Source organism: Podarcis vaucheri, assembly GCF_965113315.1.
Source record: "Podarcis vaucheri genome assembly, chromosome: 8".
NCBI lineage: Eukaryota > Metazoa > Chordata > Lepidosauria > Squamata > Lacertidae > Podarcis > Podarcis vaucheri.
In genome coordinates, this window is record NC_138766.1 from 62,571,608 (window position 1) to 62,584,878 (window position 13,271).

The window sequence follows — 13,271 nt, forward strand, 5'->3', positions numbered from 1 at the left end:
AAGTTCATCATACAAAATCTGAATGCAATATATTGTTAGACTACTTGAAAACAAGACATAAATTATAAGTGCCAAGGCAGTCATTGATGGTTAAGATGGTTGTAATCTTCACTATATTTTCAGGTTATCGTGCAACATTTAATTTAACTTTAATATGTTTTGTATTTTAACTTTTATATGTTTTAGAGTACGGCTGTATATTTATCTTGATCTTATCGTTTTATCCTTTTGTAAACTGCTGTGAAGTTTTTAACAATCAGTGTATAAATTTCATGAATTAAACAAATGAATAAGTGTACTTCCCATTTCTTCCTTACTTTTTCCTTTCACATTTTAATGATATTTAAATTTTGCTGTATGGTTGTATATGGTTATGGGCTACACAATAAAATTACTATTTTGGGCATCATGCATCTCTGTACCATGGGTACACACAGTGAAGTACATTTCACTTTTGACAGGCTCGGATACTTGTTTCTAATTTTTATTTTAGAATGTTTTTAGGATAGTCCTTCGTTATTTGGAGTTGTATAATATAAAATCAGGTTAAAGGTCTTATAACAGCAATAAACTATGTTCACATTGCTGTATGCCAGACTACAAATTCCATTGCCCCCAGCAGGCATAATCAATAGTCAGGGATGACTGGAGTTGTAGTCCAAAACAACTGGTTGTATGCTCCCCCCAAAAAAAATATTTCAATGTATGTGTGAATTGGTCCTGAGACTAAGAATGCCCATCCAGCATTCTTCTTGTCTTTGGGTCAGAACTTATGAACAGTAGAATGTCTCCATAGATCTCTAAGTGAGGGACAACTCCCCTCCCCCACTACAAAAAACCTTATTCACTTCATAGGCATGGAACTTGGGTGAGAGATTAAAACATACTATTCTGTCTTGCACATTGAAATGCTAAAATCCAGGCAAAGCTTCACTATATAATTCTTCTGGAAGTCTAAACTGCCCTGAGTAAGGATGGGAATCTGTGGTTCTCCAGATGTTGTTGGACTACAACTCCCATCAGCCCCAGCCAGCATAGTCAGTGGTCAGGAATGATGGGAGTTGGAGTGCAATAAACATCTGAAAGGCTGCACTTCCCCTGTCCTTATATATTCCCTTATATATATATTCCCTGTCCGCCCTAGTCAGACATGATAGCCCGGCTTTTTATGAATCCTCAACTGCGTAGATAGTAAATTGCATTTCCTCTTTAAAATGCAGCAAGTTTTCTGCTGTTTTTCTTTTCTCTCTCTTGTCTGAGCTCATCCTGTTCTTGGATATTTTCTTTTGTTTTCATGTCAGAAATGCTAGAGAATTACAAGGAGAGAGGCAGAAGGATTTTTAAGAATGTAATGGAAAATAACACTTAATCTTTCAATAAAATACTGCTAACAAAAACATAGAACAGGACAAGTCATTACATAAGTAATATGCAATTTACTTTGCCCTTAATAGGAACTGCTTGAGACCTTAGGAATGTACGATAAAACTACCAAATCACGGTTTGTCTATTCAGAAGCTTCCAATGGGGCCTGCAGAAATGTTGTATGCATGCCAGCATAGTGGTTTGCCTGTGTTTCTGAAAAATCTGTGAATAGAAGGTAACAACAAACACTCTTTAAATTAAAAATAAAAATAACCAGCACATCCTGTTGATTTGCAGGGCAGCCTGTGCTTAATGTATTGCTTTCTGCCTTCTTGCCTAATATAGAGCACAAGGCCCAATACAATTTAGACACTGTATCGTAAGAGGAACATCTCCCATATAGCGAAGATTGGATCAGGGGTGTGGGTATCTGACTGATGATAGTTGGTAGGTAGACACAAAAGAGGGTAGAAAGGAAAGCTGTCGGTAACCAGAACAATAAATATCTCTCCCATTTCTCTTTCTATTCAGAATAGGAGGCATCCTCCATGCTGAAAAAATGGCATAATTCAGGCACAGGGGCTAAAACTAAATACAAGAAGCCACAAAAGTCATATTGAACTGGTTATGCATCTTCCCCTTCCCGGTGGATGGCCAGTTCTAAGAGCAAAAGCAGACTGGGAAACACTGGATTGATGTCTACATTTGAACTCTCATGCTACTTGGACTACGCCAACACATATTCCTCCAAAATGACAGTTCTTTCTTTTACTCCTGTTCCAGTACTTGGCTGCATAACAGGCAACTTCATTCAACATATTCTCAGTCCTTATCCTTCTATTAAATGATAATGCTAGTAAGCAAATGAAAGACAACGTACAGTCATTCCGCTTGTTGCGTTTGCTTCACGTTGCGACTTTTTGGGTTGCGAACCAGAAGTGTATACTTCTGGGTTTTGCCGCATGCGCACACGCAGAAGTGTTCTGCATGCTTCATGCATGCGCAGGAGCGTTCTACACGCTTTGCACATGTGCAGAAGTGCTCTATCGCACTCTGCACTTGCGCAGAAGCCCCACTCTAGTTGTGAACGGCACCCCGAAATGGACCGTGTCCACAGCTTGAGGTACCACTGTACATAGAGTAGATGAGAAATAAACTTCTCAATAGTCCACTTGAATCAAGCATGGATCTCAACAGATGTCTTTGAGCATAACAGCAAAATAATTTGACTTGTGGAAACAGACCATCTAGCCCAGTATATGCTGCTGGTTTTATTCTGATGCTGTTGTAACTGCTTCAAGCTTTTATGCCTGCCTTCTATTTTTATTTTTCGGAGAGGGGCTTCTTCTGAATGTAGAGCACATTTTAGTATCACATCTAATAGTTACTGATAAATTATCCTGTGTGCATTTTTATCTAATGCACACCACAACTTCTTGAGGCATTGGATTCCATACAATGCAAGTGACAGCAGTGAAAGAAAAGTGCATAAGGCTCATATAATAATTGCCATATTAAATTTGACACCTTAAAAAATCTGCTGGTACGTGGGCACTATGTGTATCTTGTGGTCCTTCTTGATCTTATGTCAAAGATGGGGAACCTGCTCCCATCAGCTGTAGCCAGGATGGCCAAAAGCCAGGATTGTAGAAGTTACAGTCCAACAATACAGGGGTACCTCAGGTTAAGTACTTAATTCATTCTGGAGATCTGTTCTTAACCTGAAATTGTTCTTAACCTAAAACACCACTTTAGCTAATGGGGCCTCCTGCTGCTGCCGCGCCGCCGGAGCACGATTTCTGTTCTCATCCTGAAGCAAAGTTCTCAGCCCGAAGTAATTTCTGGGTTAGTGGAGTTTGTAACCTGAAGCGTATATAACCTGAAGTGTATGTAACCTGAGGTACCACTGTACAAGTTCCACACCTTTGCCTTATGATGAATTTGTAGTTGGAAGAATTGGATGGTTTGGCAAAGTCCATACATTTGTATATATTATGCATTTGTATGCCAGGCTGTACATTTCCACCAGGTTGTATAATTTAACATTCCTTCAGCATCCACATCATTCTTCACAGAATACAGAATGAAGCTGAAGATGGACTGGACTGAAAGTGTGGTGAAGATGCAATGGCAGAAAGTCCACCTGCAGTATCAAAAGCCTGGTTCTGCTGAAAGCTTGTAGAAAGAATTTTGGTAGGGAGTTTTGGAGTACATAATGAATGAACTTAACAAACTGCAGTTTCTTTCTTAACTGGTAATGGAGTTTGTTTGTTTTTAAAAAGAATAGATTCTAATGGCTGTACTTTCCATAAATGCCATGGTTTTCAAAATGAAAATAATAAGAACCAATTTTTATCACTTAATGCGAGAGCTTCCTTCAGTCCTCAGAATATAAGTATGTGTGTATCTAATAGCGATATATATTTTGTCTACTTTTCTTGAATATTTGTTCTCATTATTTATTTATTTATGTAATAAAATTCATACACTGCTTGATTGCTTGAAAAAAGTCTCAAAGCAGTTTACAAGAAGATTAAACAATAAGATCATTAAAAAAAATACTACCCTACTTTAAAACATACAAAAGTTAAAATGCTAAAACATGCTTGAAATCAGTAGGGAGCAACTATTGATTACAAGCAATATCTTTAATATGACTGCTTGCATTTTGGTGAGTTCTCTAATACAAATTACTTCACATAGTGCTATAGAAAATAATCCCTGCCCTCCTTTTGTAGATTTTTTTTTTTAAAAAGATTTGCTTGGATCCTTAGAAAGTTTCCCATCCATCTTGCGCCTCTGCAGCCACCTGTGGTCTCCAGAAATGATCGCTGATGGGCAGGAGATCTTCATAAAAGAATGAGGGACTGCTAAGTTTTAATCTATATATTTGTAAGTGTTGCTACATCTATATTGTCCCTGTTATACCTAATTGCAAATTCAAATGTATCCCTATCATATTTTATGACTTCCTTGATATTATATGTGGGCTGGAACTGGTCTGTGACCGAAATAATAAATTCATTCAAAGAGGGACCACCCTAAATAGCACTGAACATTCTAAAACAGGCATAGGCAAACTCGCCCCTCCCGATGTTTTTGGCCTACAAATCCCATGATCCCTAGCTAACAGGACCAATGGTCAGGGATGGTGGGAATTGTAGTCTCAAAAAACATCTGGAGGACCAAGTTTGTCCATGCCTGTTCTAAAAGAAGTTAACTTAAAGTGCTATCCTCTCTCTCTCTCTCTCTCTCTCTCTCTCTCTCTCTCTCGTATGTGTGTGTGTGTGCTCAGAATTAAGCCCCACTGACCTCAATGGCTCTCCCTTCCATTTAAGTAAATAGGATTTCAGCTTTAAATAAGTTCAAAGAAGGAAGTTCATGGACCACAGTCTCCTGGTCCTCAGAAGAGCATTCTAAGAAAAAAAGTGGGTTTGGGGAACATGTATTTTGTGAACTTCCTTAAGTTAATTTATCTTAGGATTCAAGTCACAGTGTTTAAACAAGGCTTCCCTGACCCAGAGCATACATGGGCCTTCTGTATTTGTCACCTTCATGGTTCAAGTCAAGGGTGGGTGGAGCTCTTTGCAGAGCTGTTCCCCTTCTGGGAGGTTAATGCAGAAGGCCTTCATAGTAGGAGAACCCTACCTTATCCAGAAACCCCTGGAATTCTTTGTGCAATCAAAGTGAATACTTGGATTGCAAGAAGAAATATTTCACAGTGTTCACCATCCATTTCGTCAGGCCTAATCTCTCTGAACCAGCCAAGGATCTCTAGTGCATCCTTGAGAAGAACTGTAGTTTTGCATGAAGGAGGCTTCAGCTTCAATTCCTTGCATCTTCAGTTAAACTGGGCTCTCAGGAAGACATTTGGGGAAACAGAGAAGCATTGCCAATACGGGGCTAGCTGGATCAATATAGCCTCACCCAGAATAAGGTGGGTTCATATGTTGATATGTTTAAGCCTCAAATGGCCAGCTGCTTACTTACATCAAATGGAATTGGGAACAATTCGCCATAGAAGTCAATGACTAATGCTCCTGCTTATACCATCCACCTCTTTGTATCCGTCAAAATGAGTTTGTAGCAACGTATCCAGTATAATAGCATTCACTAGAATTGCAAAGCTCTGGATTTAATTTCGGTGAGTACTCGACTTGTGCATAGCCTACAATAAAATACTATCCATTGTAAGTAAAGGTGTCAGAATTAACTCCTAAGTAATATTTGCTTATGCAGTGGAAAACCCCATTGACTTCACTGCATTGTTAATGCAAGTAAGATATTTCATGATTAAGGCTCTTTATACTTTAAAACACAACATTGATTTTTGTGAAATTACACAATGAAATTTAATATGCCTAAGTGATAACTGGGCTTTCTAGATGTTTCTCAGATATGTGCATTTAATATAGAGAATGTGTGTGTGTTTGTGCACACATACACACACATTTAAAGAAGGAAATTTCAATGTGACAAAAGGACATAATGGGTTAAAAACTATGTAAATGTTACTCTAGTTAAATTACAGCTTGTTGTTCAGATGAATACTCTCCACTTCTCATATAGCTTTAAATTATGGACAAATGCTTGCAATTGTGAACTACCCTACATTGTGGCTGCCTGTTCCCAGGCTTCATCAACCCGAGCTGTCCAATGGGATTACTGTAAGCTTTCACGGCAGTCTGCCAGCCACTGATCAGAAATTCATATCCCTGGATGTTAGATTGCTCTCTTTATTCCATCCTTGTGATGGCTGTGATTGCTGTCATGGTGTTAGGTTAGAAATTAGCATTTTGTGGCCCAAATTTTGCCATCCAGAACATAATCAGAAAAGGGGGAAGGGAAGGGGGGGGCAGTAAAAAAATAATAATCAAAGAATAGTAATTTCATCTGTCAAAGAAGAGAAATGCAGTGCTACCATGATACAGATGTCTACAAAACTTAGGCCAGGGAATGTTGTGGTATTTATGGTCTGATCTGGCAAAATGCATAGGGAGGTGGTGCTTTTTGCAAACCCAAGTATGTGATAGCAGATTAATGGCTGTTCTCTGCAGCAGCAGCAGCAACAACAACAACAAAAACAACAAGATACCCTAGCTTCAGGAATGTTTACAGGAAGGAAGGAAGGAAGGAAGGAAGGAAGGAAGGAAGGAAGGAAGATTTTTAACAGATACTTTCAATGTCATGCTGAATTAATTACAAGAGCCTGGTTAACAGGAGGTCAGAGATGGCCTTGTTAGCATTGCTTTGGGTCTAGAGACAATAGTGCTATGTATGTACCTGAACTGCAATTTCCCTTTCTAGTTTACATGTCTGAGTCCAAAAAGGATGAATGCATATTGCACATAGGGAATGCATATTTAACATAGGGTTGTTAAAAGGAAATAAACATGGATAAAGACCACAAATTTCTCTTCCCTTCCTCCCTGTTTTTTAAAATCAAATCATATTTAGCTATTGGAATTTTGATGAAGAAAAACACAGTTTAAGCTCTGGTGTTTTATATTCAATATTCTTCCTATATTGCTTTTCTCAGGGTGCTGTATAGGATGCTATTAAACAGCCCTGCAGTAGTCACTGATCTGTTAATGTTCTGTCAAAACAATTCATTGATGGTTAATTACAGAAAATGATTTAAAGGAACTATTTATCTGAAGCTGTAGATAATATAAGGTAGGTCCTTGGTAGCTTGTTATTCTTTCTAGACACTTTGTGGACATGGTAATTCCCCCCCCCCCGCCCTGTCCTGTCATTAGTGCTAAGCAAACTGGAAGGATTCTGACATGTGAGGTGCACAGATTCTGCAAGGAGCCTTGATTTTTATCCAGCCAAGCCTATCTGTCATCTTTAATCATGCAAAAAGCAGGATTACTTAATCATTTCATTTTATTGAAAAGAAAAAGATTTACATTAAAATGATGACATGGAAAGGAGGGGGGGGAAATTGAAAATGATTATCAAGAAAATGTAATGTGGAGACGAAAGCTCCATTGCTTTTGTGATGCTCATTTAAAGCAATGATCTAGTAAAGCTAAGATATAAAAGTAATGATGATGTTAGCTATTGGAGTATAACCATATTTCCTATGCATTTTAAAATGCATTTGAACGTAGTATCTGTTCTCAAGGGCAGCTCATCTCAGAGGCATTATTTTCCATCCCTCTTCTGCTTTTGTAAAATTATACTTTTACTAGATTTTGCTACCCTTGCTAGCATACAAGCCCTGCTAACAAGTGTGCTCTTTACTATTAATATGCACAAATTTATCTTTCTTGAATTGCCTTCAACTGTATGCCAGAATGAAATCCACTAATTAGATACCCAGCTTCTGAAATCTTAATGCCCTCTTTCTTCCAAATTTGAATGTACGTAAAGAGGGAAATTTATTAATTTCTCACATACTAAATTGTGAGTTTCCACCTCATGAGTTATGTTCAAGGGTCCTTTTAGCAAGCTTCAAACTATTATTTTTTCAGTTTACTCTCTCTTGCCTTGGCTCCTTGGTTCACAATCGTGTTTCAAAAGCTTTAAATGTTTAAATGTCTGGTTAAATTCTGCATGTCACCTGTAAGAAATGGGGAGTACAACAGAAAGCCAAGTATTAGAACTTTTCTATGGTGAAATAAGTTTTGTTGGTTTTAGCAAATGAGGGTTCACAGGTGCTTTTCAAAATCCAACAAGTGTTATGCACCACCACAACCTGACTGAATGCATCACAGTTCTTTAATTTTTTAGATTTCAAGGCATTAAATCTGCATTAGTTGTGTCCTAGTTATTGGTAGTTAAAATCCACCAATCTGTGGTAAAATAACTGAATCAATTGCATATGTGAATGCAAAACTATACATACTTAAATTACATAAAGGTGCAATGATATCTGAATACAATCTAGGTTTTTCTCATTAACTTAATAAAACCTTACACTGATCAGATATGCAGACAATTTAGGATGTGAGCCAAAATGTACTGGCTTTCAAGTAAGCTTCATCAAAATTAAAGAGACTTTGTTTGGACTGATTTGGAAGTATTACAACTGACATCTTCTCAGATTGTTCGAGGGCTACAACTTAACTGGTTTAAGGATAAAGTTGTGTGCAAAATTCTTTTTCTAGGTTTTATACATTTCAGTTTCTCATTCCTCTTCAATTTCAACATCAGTGCAATGGAAACCTAGGAATTACAGTACAGAGAAAATGATACTGCACCGAGAAGGAAATACTATATATCAGTTGCTTTTGTAATGCCAACAGGTCTGAAGCTTGCATCTGACTTGTTTGTTGTATTGAAACTATAATCGCTTGACTATCGGGTTGCTTCTGTGAGAATGGCTTGATAGGTAACTTTCTGTAGCAGCAAAATAATTAAAGTGTCATGGAATATGTGTGTGTGTGTGTTATTTTGATGCATGCCAGTCAAAACTTTCGCAGTTATCCTCTAAAAGCTAGGAATGAGTCTAATTTAAAACCCAGTATTACTAATTCAAATATTTATATATTGGTAAAGGTTTTTATAGTACTAGAACAATCTTTAAATTGGAATGTTTTTTCCTATTTAAACTGAACTCTAATGCTGTCTCAAGACTCTGTTTTCCTAATATTCTATATGATGATTTTTGAAATGTAGCTACATTTAGGTCTGAACGGTTTAAGAATAAATATAAATTAGCATCTCCCCTCTAAACTCCAAAGCAGGCTTCCAACTCTTTTGAGGGTCTAGCATGTAAAACTGGCAATGTGAAATACATATCTGCTTCCCTTAGTTATGAAGCAGACACCAAAATGTCATTGAACAAATATTTCAGTGCAATTTGGCTTCCAAGTAATGTAAGTAGTTTTCCATTTTCTTATGCTTAGTTTTGATAGTACTTTATATAGTTGTATGCAGGTTCCTATTTGCTCTGAAATATTTTTTTCCGGGCTGATGTATTATCACATGTGTTTTGTATTTACATAGACACGTTGAATTTTTGTTTGACTTCCTTGCAACTAACAGGAAATTTTGTTTTCCATCCTTTGCCATTTACAGCTTGTGCTAAAGTAATTGTACATTTATTTAAATGTTTTCTTATTAATGCACAGGGCCAAATATTATCTTGCTGGATATTAATGGCCTTGAACTTAATGGAACTCTTTGGAGTTGGATAGGATTGACGGCCGCAGTGCATAATTTAAACCTGTATCTGATTAACCTTTTACTACAAAACTGGATTGTGTGTGTGTGTGTGTGTGAGAGAGAGAGAGAGAGAGAGAGAGAGAGAAAGAAAGAAAGAAAGAAAGAAAGAAAGAAAGAAAGAAAGAAAGAAAGAAAGAAAGACAACTTGGGTATATTTGGGTTTCTTACACTTAGAAACAATGGAAATTTGAGTTTAGACACCTGTTATGCTTATGCTGCAAAAAGTTTAAATTCTGACTTTGAGCACATCTTTATTTAATACTTCACATGTGATTATGCTCACAATCAACACTGCATAAAACGTTGATCATATTACAGTGATTTTAACAGCTTATATTGTTGTCAGCATTAATTTATATCTCATTTCCTAATACTTCCCTACCCTTAAAAACTAAGCAAAGATAACATGGCATTTTAAGCATCTCTTAAGCATATTTCCAAAGATGAGCTCTAGAAACTGCAACAGTGCTGCTATCAGATTTAAACAATAGGTGGCAGTGTTACCTAGATACAATTTCCTTTGGATTTTAAAAAGGATGGAAGCACTTAAAGCGGTCGGTGCGTTGTTGTTACTGTACATAATTGCAGGTATAAGCAAATTTAATCTGGTTCAAGATATATTACAAAACTTTTCCTACCAAGTTATGGCTTTTTTCAAAAAAACAAACGACCAACATACGCAATAGCCTTTTCATATCCCCCTATTAAATATTACCAATTAGAACATTACACAGCCTTAAAAGGTTCCTATTGTGTAACTGATCATAGATTTCATCAAATTTAATAGCAGCTTGTACACAGAAATCTTCAATTGTATTTTTTTTTTAATCCTTAAATGAAAAGTAACACACAACATCAATAGAAAACAGTAGCTGCAATTTTCAAGAATAGCTGTGGTGAATCCTTTTCGGGAAATTAACAATCCATAAAATTAGGACCAGTTTAACACCCAGGTGTTGTATGCAATAGAACTTGAAAACTTACAGTCCTTACTACATCATTAGCCTGAATGAACACCCATATGGTATACTTATTGCCTATACCGTTCCACCCATATCTATATGATCTGTATCTATTTTTCCTCCACATTTTTATGCAAGAGCTTCTTTTTCTTATGCAATATCTTCAAAGAAAGTAGCATCCCAAACCAAAATGCGAAGTGGCATTATTTACTAGGGAGATGCATGCCTAAATCCAATATGCCAATACACATATTTGCCTGAAGTGTAAAAACACACACACACACACACATACAACAACCCACGTAATAAAGGCTGAAGCAGTACAAAAATGGAAAATGGTTGTAGTTAGCTTAAATGGGTTTGATGACACAAATGTGCATCTAAGATATGGCAATTTCAGCATGAAATAAAAACACCATACTGACCACTGCAGGATCCCTGCTCCATGTTTATGTCGTCTACTTCTAGGATACAGCTTTTCTATTGTGCCTTCACCAAGAAATACATGCATCACTGTGTGCTAGAGGCATCCAGTCTATACTTTTAGTAGCCTTTTCTTTAAATCAGAAAACATTTGCTGAAAGATACCTTAGTGGCCTAATCGGTACTAACCATTTTTATTTTTATTTTGCTCGATAACCAGTTTATTTTTTTTATCTAAAAATTAGCATATTTCTAGGTTGGAGGGGGGGAAGAGAAGGAAGATATAGGATAATCATGCTGGGGAAAGGAGATAGCGATGGATAGCAGGCATGATGAAATGTGTCTGATAGGGTCGTTTTCTTCTGTACCACCATTTCCTTGCTGCTGTGGGATTACAGAAAATGGTGGCTTCTTATACTTTATGGAAAATGTAAATTTTACGGTATAACCTTTCTGTGGAATATGGATTTGCAACATCTCTGCCGCCGTCCACTTTGCCATGTCAAATTTAGCAACAATCTTGGCAATATTCTGTATACATACAGAAAGGCGTCATCAAATTGGAAGGCAGCATTTCCCTAAAACTGAAAATTATGGATTCAGTTACTAATAAGAACTAATGCTGACGAATCTTGTATGATGGAAAATTACAACCTTGTCTGCAATACTATGGCATCCCCCCTCCCCCAAAAGCCCAGTCTTGTTACCAAACAATTCTAATATGTGGAATAATTCAGGAAGGAAATAAAGTTTTCAGTGCTTGCTTTCTGTGGCCACCCAGTCTCAGCCTCAATATTTGATGGGCCCATAGGAATGACTGCAGTGATGTTTTGTAAATGAGACCCTTATCTGCTTTCTGGTTTGAAGGTAAGATGTTTATAATAGTATGAGCAGATTCGCCTTATTACAGTTTAGAAAAAGACTGTGGCTTTGTGGTGATGCTGACTCCCCCCTCCCTTTTTCCTCCCAGTTGCTACTTCATGAAATGGAATGGAATGGATGTAGAATATGTGACTAATAAAACTGATTTTATTAGCCACATACATTAAAAACAGAAGAGTGACAAGCAGAAATAAAGGAGCAGGATAGGGATAGAGGGGAAGGTGTGGGCTGCACTGGGGGAGCATTAGCAAAGACATCAATAAATCAAAGGATGACACCTATTCTAGTCAGTCAGAAGAGTGGTACAAAAGAATTTTCTTTGCAAATTATAGATACACGGATAGCTAAAACTGCAGGCAATGCAATCTTTTAAATTATTTCGTTTTATACATATTCCAGTTTACACGTTTAATTTTGTGCCGTGTTGTTTATGAACCAATAAAAATTGTGTTTGTGGATAAACACAATTTATTCTGAAGGAATCTTATTTTCTTTGGTTCTTTTTGGGTAAAAGAAAAAGAGAAATCTTAACAGGCTCATACTGTATGAATGGTGGTTACTTCCAAGTAAGTATGCTTAGGAACAGATTATTTTAAAAGGGGGGGAGAGAAGAGCTGAAATAGATATATGTCATACTTCCATATGAAACAGACCATAAGGAACTGGTAATCAAGAATTAATGATAAGACCTGCTGTAATGGATCAGGCCCAAATTTGTTAAGCCTTACAGAAGTCAATGGAACCAATAGCTCAGTCCTTACTTAAATGTAGGTTCCCCCATAGTTCAATGTGACATGCTGTCAGGAAGTGTAGGCAGCCTTCCTCGCTTGAAACTCCTTCTTGTTCTGTGTGCTGTGTGTGCCATCTGAAATTTTGGTTAAGTTTCAGTGCTGCTTATAGACCTCTTTCTGGATTACAAAACAGCGTAATCAAGATGGCAGTTTTGTTTTATCTCTGTAAACAAAGACGGCAGATCCTGAAATATCATTTACATGAGCACCTATGCTACCCCCATGCAGTGTGTCGTCGGAAATGCATGCCAGCTGGGAAGAGAAGTGCCACTATGCTTCAAGCATCCCCTTAACTTCCACTTCACCCGAAACACTTTTACATAAATGACTCGGTTGACTTCCTTTAGAGTAACAGCTGAGTGATGGCAATATGCAAAAACAATGGCCTGGACTCCTTTCATGTGCCCCGATAAAAAGCCTTCAGTGGGATTTCATTGAGTTTGCCATATGCAATCAAATAGGAAAACAATGCTTGTTTTGTTGTCCCCCCACTATACTATATTAACTTTCTTTATTTCAAGCAACAATACCCTTCCATCATGAACATGAGCAATTTATTCCATTTGCATTCTTTTACCCTGTTATAGCTGTGCACTTAGCAAATGTGTTTCCAATGAGCTTGTGAGAGAAATACATAAAACTTCTTGTTGAGCATACCAATATGCCTTTGAGC